This window comes from Fukomys damarensis, unplaced genomic scaffold, assembly GCF_012274545.1.
Source record: "Fukomys damarensis isolate Sample0158 unplaced genomic scaffold, DMR_v1.0_HiC HiC_scaffold_23, whole genome shotgun sequence".
Taxonomy (NCBI): Eukaryota; Metazoa; Chordata; class Mammalia; order Rodentia; family Bathyergidae; genus Fukomys; species Fukomys damarensis.
In genome coordinates this window covers 49,213,060-49,223,314 of record NW_022900935.1, presented here as the reverse complement: position 1 = coordinate 49,223,314, position 10,255 = coordinate 49,213,060, and the positions used below count along the sequence as shown (strand labels likewise).

Sequence of the window (10,255 nt, the reverse complement as noted above, 5' to 3'; positions counted from 1 at the left end):
TTTTTTTTTTTTTGTCAGAAAAAAGATTAACTGCATTCTTCATAGAGGAGATGGGTCTTGTTAAAAACTCGCTTAAAATGGGGAAGGCTAAAATCTTATATTCAAAACTATAAGCATAAATTGTGACTGTCTGTCACCTTTGGTTATATTCTCTCTTCATAAGGCAAAGAGCTCTCTTTAATGGCTTTCTATGCCATTAAATACAAGCATTAATTAAGGAAAGAACAGACTTAAGTTTTAAGGTTTTGTTATAGAAAATGTAACAAAAGATTTTCATGTAGAAATATCTACTCTAATACTCAGTTGTGATAAATACCAAAAGCAGGATTAAATATAATCCAGCAGGCCTAATGTACATAGTTTAACAAAGAAATCAATCACCTTACTGCTCAGACATTAACATAAGAAGTCAAAACTGGTGGACTAAAATATTATCTAAGGCATGCCAATTTGACAATAATGCAAAGAGATGCAGTTTAGTTACAAATTTAATCACAGTCCATGGACTTCCCTTCATTCATTATTATATAGATAAGGAATAGAGTGCAACTTGTAAATTAAATGTTTTACTTACTGAAACCACATGTCAATTTTATTTACTGACTTAAGGGGAAAATTAAAAAACACTTTGATATACATTTGAATAATTAAATATTTTAAAAGTTAAAATTATGGGGATTTGGGCTGGGAATTTAGCTCAGTGGTGCCACACCTTCTGGCAAGCGCAAGGTCCTGAGTTTGATTCCCAGTACAACAACAACAAAAAAATTAGACTGTTCTAGTAGTTCAAAACAGAGTTTTATTAAATAAACTTAAAGGCTAAAGTGCTTATTGTAGCACTGGCATAAAAATATTAAGTAGGTCTGAAATTCATCTGTATGTCTAAGACATGTGAGTTTTTAAGATCACATTACTTTTTTTTCAAAGGTTTATGCATGTTTTCCCAAATCCCTGTCCATTACTGAGCCACACAGGATTGTAAGTTATTGCTCAAAGACACTAAAAAAAGTATTATAAAACTCTGCCATTACAATGGCTAGAATTTTTTAAAGATAAAATGGTAACATATTAAAAGAATATAGGAAAAATTTAAATGTGCCAATATGCAAAATCTACAGATAACTAAATCACAATTTAAACTGCAGGATGTATACATATACTTTAAATGTATGTTAAAAAAAAAAGAGGAGGGGGGGAGATGGAAACAGGATTTTTAAAAAGGAATTGTGATGTGTTGTACATGTATCAAGTCCCTGTGAGGAATGTGATCATTATGTACTACAGACATGTACCCCCCAAAAAGGAAGAGAAAAAAACAAACAGGAGAGGGGGTCTAAGATATGGAGAAAAGGAAGGAGAAGGGAGGAAGAGGGGAAATGCCTGTTACTATTCTTCTTGGCAACAAAGCCCTAAAAAGTAAGCTGTCATCCAAAGTAAGCTTTGGAATAGCAGAACTCTCACCTCACCTATATCTGTTATACTTAGATTGTTTTTTAAAAATCACCATCACAAATGAAGATCTCAAGAGAATTATATTCAGGATACTAACAGCCAATATCCAAATCTCTCATTATATTCTTACCAACTGATTACAAATAAAATGTTTTATTTATTCAGTATTACCTAGTAAAGGAAAATTATTATAATTTTATTCTGAAAGCTCTTTATTCCATTACTAGAGTTTTATTAAAGTAGTGTCATAGCATCAGAATAACTACTATGCCTGTTGAGTTCTGACACAGTGCTGACCTCTGATCAAGGAATGATATATATCTGAAAACTTCTAATAACAATTTTTACAATAAAGTTTTGGAGTAACAGGAACCAGCACCTTAGAGAAGAAATGCAAGAAATAAACTGAGGATGGTGGAACTTGACAAAGGTTTCAGGAGTGTACAAAATTATGAGATGGAGTCAAAGGGAGAGATAAGGGTCCTAGAGACGATAAATAGTTGAGGACCATGAAAAGAATGCTGACTATATGGTATTATTCAGAAGCTCAGTGGATCATAGCAAAGAAAAAAAATGAAACCTCTTACTAAAATACATAATTTCCAACAAAGAGAGTTATTTAAGATCTGTGAAGTTCAGTGTTGTAGTATTTTTCCTTCTTGGCAAATTTCAACTAAGGTTATAGTTCACAGTGAATATTTAATTCTTCTATTTATCTTCACTTCTATCTACCTTATCCAAGGGGTACTGCACAAGTCTAATAATGAAGTTAAATTATTTTTTAAGATAGATGATAAATGGTGCTCTAAATTATAGGTAGCCTTATTTGTAAGTCAATCAAACAGAAAAGTATAATCACAGATAAGGCAGATGGTCCAACAGTCCTAATATTGGATGGTAGAGAACATAAAAAGGCAAATTAGAAGGTAGAACACAATATTTTTCTTGAAAGCCTAGAATTTTAGTAACAAGTGTAAAAAATGGTATAATTCAGATGGCTAAGAGACTTTTACATTAAAAGGGTTTGCTGGACAGAAAAAAATAAGTGGTTAAGTGAGATGGGTAAAAAGAAACTACAACCAATATCAAGTATTTTGCTGTGATGTAAGAGATAACATGAAACTAATGCTCTGAGAATGATATGAATCAAAACCAGGAATGTGAATGTTAGAGGATAAGAGATTTGAGAGGGTGGGAATTTGGTACAGGTTTAGAGAACAGGCATAATGATTTGAAAGATCCAGGTCTTAACTGTAGCTTTTCACTATTGTTTTCCATTTTACTTTGGGGGCATGTGGCCAGACCTGGTTTGTTAGGATTCCCCTAAATCAGGCCCCTTGCTCTCTAGCCTGTCTCCAATAACATCATCACAGATTCAGCATGATTTGTAAAGGCTGAATTTTGTATGTGTGTTTTGTGGTGGAAAGGGTAGCAAAAACAGAGAATTCTAAGATGTCAGAGGATGATGAAAAAAAAAAAACAATGGTTTGAGATAGGTGATTAGGTCTGGGGGAAACCAGTCAAACAGCTGGGTGGAATGTGTCAAAGTCATACAGACTCAGGGGACATGTACAGAACATAGGATTCAGTATGACTGCAACTCCTGAGACTATACATAAACCAAACCAGAAAAGTGCTATTTTCATTTCTTCATTCACATTTGGTTGGAAGCCAAGTCTTTCTACAGGGTAGTTTAAGTCTGAAATTGGGCCAAGTGGGTTTTGATAGGACAATCATCCCAATGCCTTATTTCCATGAGGGAGAAGTCAATCCAGGAATTTGACATACAAAAGACCCCTCTCCTCAGGGCCATTGTGAGTCTGTCTACCAGCCCTTCTCATTCTGCAGAGTGTACTTCTTTTCCATCTTCATTAAATGTACATGTCCCACCTGTTCTGTGTTTTGTCCAATTCTTTGTTTGGGACCACCAAGAACCTGGAAAGAATTGTCCCAAGATCTACTGTCTGGTAACAGTATCACAAATTATTACTTTTTAATTGAGAAGGGTACAATGTTGAAGCTAATATATGTTACGCCTTAGACAGTAGTAAAATGTAAAAAATTTTTCTGTCTAATTGACTTACATTTGTAATAAGTAAGATCATTGGTTCTCCAAATATAGTGCCTAGAGCAGTAGCATAATAGCATATGGAATGTCAGAAATAAAATGATTGGGCATCTGAATCAGAAACATCTGAGGGTGGGGACCCAGCAATCTGTGTTCAGCAAACCCTGCTCTGATGCACACTAAAGTTTATGAACAGTGGATTAGAAAAACCTATGAATACCACCTGCAGAGCTGATCACTAAGAGGATAAAAGCAATCAGACTTATGATACAGGAGTATTAATAGTGAAAGAGAAAATCCACTTGTGGAGGTTCCTCTGCAAAGTGGAATAACATAGAGGTATTGATGCAAGACTAGTCCAAACAAAAAGGCATTAAAATAAGAATTTTAGCCAGGCAAGATGCCACAGTCTATCATCCTAGCACTTGTAGGCTGAGACAGGAGGATAGTAAATTTTTTCCCAAAAATACTTTTATTTAATAGATAGAAAAATAATGTATAGAAAGAAAAGGAGGAGGTGCTGTTGGGTTTCATTCATGTCCCTTTCTCTACCCCAGCTCTTCTATAGAAAATTTGAGGCTAGCCTGGGCTATATAGAAAGACTTTGTCGAATCAATGAATGAATGACAAATAAGAAAGAATCTTAAAACTATTGAGGCATTTGTCTTTGAAAAGGCCTCAAAGAAAAAGGTAATTTTTAGGAAGAAAATTGCAAAAGACTCAGATTCTCATGAAAGAAAGCAAAGATGAGGAAAATGAGAAATGAAGGAGAATATAAAGGTAGAAGAACATAAAATACTGAAGAAAGAATTCTGAGATGTAAATTTAATTACAAGTACAAGAAGATGCTCTGAGAGTGAAGGAGTCAAAGAAAATTAATCAGATCATACCCAAAGGTGAAACCAAGAAAAGACAATTTCACATTCCTAACTATATGTTAAAATGTTGACTTAACATCTTCGAATCAAGGCTGAATACCAAGAATACAAACTTCTGTTTAAATATTTTTTCCAGATTGTTAACCCCAAACAATACAGAACAACAATTACTTCTCCTTATGGAGTGCCCTCCAATTCGAAAGCTTTCACAGCTTGACATTATCCCATCTCTCCATACAATCTATGCTTTTCTTTCCCAAATTTTCACAATAAAAATATTCTTACCTTTAGGTCTACTGGACATTTTTCTAACTGCTATCTATCTAGTCTTGCTGCTAACAGTTACTGAAACTTGTCCCAGAACCTAGTCTTTGTGTGGCCAGTATCTGTAATGGCTCAATAAAACCTTTTATTTCAGAGATGGTTCAGGCTCAGAGGTTTTTGGTTCAACAATATTAAGAAAGTATTTTCATGACACTGGATTTCACATATAAAATGTGTTTAATAAGATTAATGTAAACATAAATGAATTGTCAAATTAGTATACTAAGATTTTAGCTTAGACAAGAAAAAGAAATACAAGTTATCCAAAGTAGGATAAAGAAGTAAAAGTATTTCTCTTTCCAGCTGATATAATACTTTAAATATTCCACTAATAAATGAATTTAACAAAAGCTGCAGGGCATAAAACCAATTCACAAAAAGTAGCTGTATATCTATACACTAACAACAACAAAAAACTTAGGAATAGATTGCAAGTTGGAGTCCAGCCTGGGCAACCTACCTGGACCATATCTCAAAATAAAATTTTCAGAAAGGTGAGGCATAGAGTTCAGAGAGCCCTGAATCCCATTTGGGGTGGGGGGGGTGCTGACTTTATTTTAAAGTTTTGATAGATTTTTCATACGCAGAATTTTATAATATGCACAGCATTGTAGTTTCTACACTTTTATTTGGAAACAACCCTTGGGAACCATGATTTTCCAGGAACAGGAGGTAGGAAAGAAGGGCAGATGGAGAGATACTATTTGTCTTATGCTTTAGTTTGTCTTCCCTAAGGACTAAATGGTATAATAGATAATGTGAAAAAGTAAGAAAAGGGACAAAAGGGAAGGGGAAAAGGAGGGGTAGGGGAAAGGAAAGAAGGGAATGAAAATGATATGAGAAAATGAAAAATAATGGAAACAAAGTCTTTGTAGATAGGGAGGGAGCGGGGAGTTGAAGGGAGGGCAGGGAATGGGGAAAAAATAAGAACCAAGATTGATTATGTAAAGGTACACATTTTCAACAATGGATGTCATTATATTGTATTCGTTCAATGTACCAATAAAATTAATTAAATTATAGCTTCCAAGTTTGTAATCATACCATGCTTAATACCTTCTTTCAAAGTTTCACTGAGAATTTTATGGTTACAAAAGTAACCTGGAGGAAAAATAATCAGCTCACATTTTTCAAAAGTTGGAAAAGAGCAATCCAAACACCAAATCAAAAAGGAAATAATAAAAATTAAAGCAGAAGTTATTAAATTAGCAAGTAAAAATAATAGAATAAAACAGTGAGACCAGAATTTAATTATTTAAAAGGATGAACAAAAACTTAAATCTAGCCTGACCAAGAAAAATAGTATATAATTATCAAAATTATGAATGAGTGAGGATATCACTATTCAGAAATGAAAAGATTTTAAGTGACTTTATGAGCAAGTTTATGCCAACAAATTTGACAACTTAGATGAAATGGGCAAATTCCATGAAAGACACAAATTATTAAACTTCATATATTAAAAATTAGAAAAATCTGGGGATTTAGCCCAGTGGTGCCACCACCTGCCTTGCAAGCACAAGGTCCAGAGTTTGATCCCTGGTACAAAAACAAAACAAAACAAAAACAAAGCAAAAATTAGAAAAATCTGAACAGGTCTGTAACAAATAAAGAAATCAAATACTAAGTATTTTCCCATGAAGAATAGCCCAGATGTAGTGGGCAATACTGATGAATTCTATCAAATAAGAAGAAACAACACTCCCTTTACAAACTCTACCCAAAAATTATAGTTGGGGCAGAGTAAAGTAGTCTAGAAAACCAGGTTATTTTGGGTACTTACTGCTAGATTTTATATCAATAGTGTGTAAGAAATATGTATTGATACTTATAAATTTAATCAAAGTAAATATCACTTTGCCTTTTTAAAAATATACCATTTAAAGTTTGTCAAATAAAAATTTAAAAATAACCTTTCTCCAATATTATATATTGATAGTTTTAATATAGCTTTATATATAATTTTAACTTTTCTTAGATCTTATTTGGTACTCCAAAGCAGAATAAAATGTAAGAAAAATTCTGAAAGGATATTATGGTAGAGAAACTATGTTTAGAAAGATAATTGGAAGGGCTGGTCATATAAATCAGTGGTAGGAGACAAGGCCTGAGCTTGAATTTGAGCATCCCATACACACACAAAAAGTAAGAAACAAACTAATTAACTGACCAGTGAAGGGAATAAATTGTTTGGGACTTATATATCATCTCTCTGCTTAACAATGGAATAGTACTTCTAAAGCCATATTCTAATGCAAGGTATTATCACACTAAAAAACAGTTACCTTGGTTTCAAAAAGCTATGCAACAACAAATTAAAAACAATTATGATCTGTATAAGTTTATTTTATACTTTTATTTACATTTTACCTAAGCTCATTTGACCTTCACTAATTTTCCTCTTGCACAAAATTCATGAATGTAAGTCTCATGCTGAGATGGTGGAGTTCCAAGACAGAAGTAGCCCAGACTGCTTTATGTGTTATTGTGTAAAGAGAGTAGGCCCTGGAGAGTTGCCCAGGCTTGCTGAGTGAGTTAGAAATAGACATTTGTTCCTTAAAAATCATGTGATTGTTAAGAATGTCTGTTATGACAGCAAAGTCTAGCCTATTCTCACTACTGAAATAGCTACCGTTATCTTCTTTGCAATTATGCTGATCCTGAATATGTTAAACAGAAAACCTTAAAATGATGCTAATGCCAACTGATTTTCTTTTATTAATAAAGAAGAGTATCTAGCTAGAATGTTCTAGTTAATCTTCCAGTTAAGGTACATGATACTGATTTTCCAGTTTGACTACTGCAGAGTTTCTTTTAAAATAATTTGTTTAAATAAAAGCATGAAATTCCAAGAAAACATTACATTAAAAACAAATATTATAGGCTGGGCGTGGTGGCACACACCTGTAATCCCAGCACTCTGGAGGCTGAGGCTGGAGGATCGCTGTGAGTTCAAGACCAGCCTGGGCTACCTAGTGAGTTCCAGGTCAGTCTCAACTACATAGTGAGACCCTGTCTCAACACCCCTCCACAAAAAAAACATAAATCATGGGGTCTAAGTCGTGCTCCCATTATAGTACATAATGCCCAAGAAGAGTTGTATCACTAAATGAAGATAAACATTATCAGTTTTTATTAAATACATAATGTCTCCTCAAGATACATAATATCTCAACAACTTTTACATATGCAGTGGTATCCTGGTTCACAAACTTAAGTCTTTCCACAATTCTGGTTGCAGAATTTGTTGCACAATTCTGCAATTCTGGTTGCAACCAGATATTAGGTATGAATATGAGGCATGAGACAAGATGTACTTGCAAGTGGTAAGAGAGAAATATTATATACAGGCTTCTGGGAAGATGGTGGAGTAATCAGCAAAGAAACAACCTCTCAGATTTTGTGTTCAGATGCTGGAATTCAGAAACACGAGGAAGAGGAGGAGGGAAGTGGGTACCTGGCATCCAGCTAGGATCTGAAGTGACAAAGCCCACAGGAGAGTGAGGAGAGCGACTTCAACCAAGAAGGAGGTGGCAAATGGCACTTTCTCCTTGAGCTATGACTCACTGTGTGGGAAGGGCGCTCAAACCTACAGAGCCATGGTGACTACTGGTGAACCCAGAGATTTCCATAGAGAAACTAACCAGCAGAACAGAGCAGTGGACACAGAGGACTGTAATAGCTAGGGAATTATTTGCTTTCAGATGTCCCCTGAACGGGGACTGGCCAGTAGCCATGTAGGAGAGGAGCCAATTGAGCTCAGAACTGAGCATCTGTGGGTTGGCTCCATCAGAGTGAGGCAGAATCAAGTTCAAGTCGGTAGGAAATCAAGGAACCAAGTTCAAGATGTCTAGGTGCCAAATTCAAGCCAGCAGGAAACACAGAGCGTTGTGCGCTGAACAAACTGGGTTCCAGACTATAGTCAGAAACCAGTCTGAGCTTCAGAACTAAAGGTGCAGTCTTGCTGGGACTATCCACTATTCTGCCATAAATCTATGGATGGCTTGTTAGGATTAATCAACGTGGATCTGGGCACTGTGTGCCCAATCTGTCTACCAGTGACAGCAGAGACATGCCTTGAAGTGGGCATTTTTTTCTTATTTTGTTCCCTTATTTTATTTTATTTTTTGGTACCGGGGATTGAACTCAGGGCCTTGTGCATGTGAGGCAGGTGGCAGAACCAATGAGCTAAATTCCTAGCCTTTACTGTTACTGTTTCCTTGATTGTTTCTTGTTTTTATGTAAGTGTGAACATTGTTTCTCGTTTATTGAAGTTGTTATTCTGTCCTGTTCCTATTTTATTTCTTCCTACTCTCTTTCCCTCCTGTCTTCTTCACCATTTCCCCAAAGTTTGCACAATCTTCCTTTGTCCTCTAGCCTTGCTTCTAATCTCTTCCTCTTCTTTCTCTGTATTTTTTCCCAACCCCTTTTAAATTTTCATCCTTGAAGGTAAAATCACTATACCGAGAGCACATTTACTGTATACAATTTTCTTATTTGTTTTATTTTTTAATTGAACTTATTGGTACATTCTAGGTAGACAGTACAGATACATTCATTACTGGGATCTTGTACCTTTCCACGCCAGTGTTATACAGTGGACCCTTGACTTTGGAACTTAATTTGTTTGAGAGGGCTGGTTATGGCTCTGGATGGTTCTAAGTCAAGGCTATTTTTCCTATAAAAAATAATTGAGGGCTGGGGATTTAGCTCAGTGGTTCTACTGCCTGCCTTGCAGGTACCAATTTGGTACCAATTCCTGGAAAGAAAGAGAAAGAGAAAGAAAGAAAAGAAAGGGCGGGGGGAGGAAGGATGGAATACCCACAATGCATTCTAAACTTCCCAAAGAACCCCTTAACTAATTTTTTCATAATAAAGAGGTTGTATAATGTTCACAGTTTGCCACAAACACTAATAATTTGCCTAGTGTACTTACCAAAACGTTAGGAAAGGTGTCTAGTTTGCCAGAAACAACAATTTCATACTGTACTCACCATTCAAGTTGACAAGTTTGGCTTGTACGAAGGGAAGATGAAATGGAAGGTGGTTACTGTTTGGAAAGAGTCACCTTTCATAAGAACATCAGGACTGGCTCTCTGGTGTCCTATCTCTCCTTGGAGAATCGGTATCCACCAAGACTTGCTTCTGGTTTACCAGGTCTCAACCTTTTTAAAACTAAAAACTGGCCTAAGGTTGTCTGTTTTGTACTTTTCCTTAACAATGTTCTGTAGTATGACATGATATTGTCATTAAGTAAGTGAATACAATTAGCTTTTTCTCTGTCTGGGTGTGTCATCTCTAGAAATGTTTATAGCTCTATTTCTTCATTATTCCCTTATTTCAGAAAAACTTTGCTGCAGTGATTGTTTATATTCCCTCTCCTCTTCAGAAAGTTCCTCAGCTGCCATTCTTGTTGCTCAGCCAGAAGGTACTAAAGTTTTTCTGTAGACCATTCCTCTGAATGTTTCTCCACCAGCTCCTCAGCATCACTACTGTCCACCTATGGACTCTGCTACAGTGACAGTGTCATCAA

General features: G+C 35.4%; 1 protein-coding gene across 6 annotated transcripts in view; it reads right to left on the bottom strand.

Moving 5' to 3' along the window:
- Positions 1–10,255, bottom strand: part of Tanc2 (tetratricopeptide repeat, ankyrin repeat and coiled-coil containing 2) — a 341,666-nt gene that overhangs the window by 204,735 nt on the left and 126,676 nt on the right. The gene's annotated exons all lie outside the window — the stretch shown is intronic.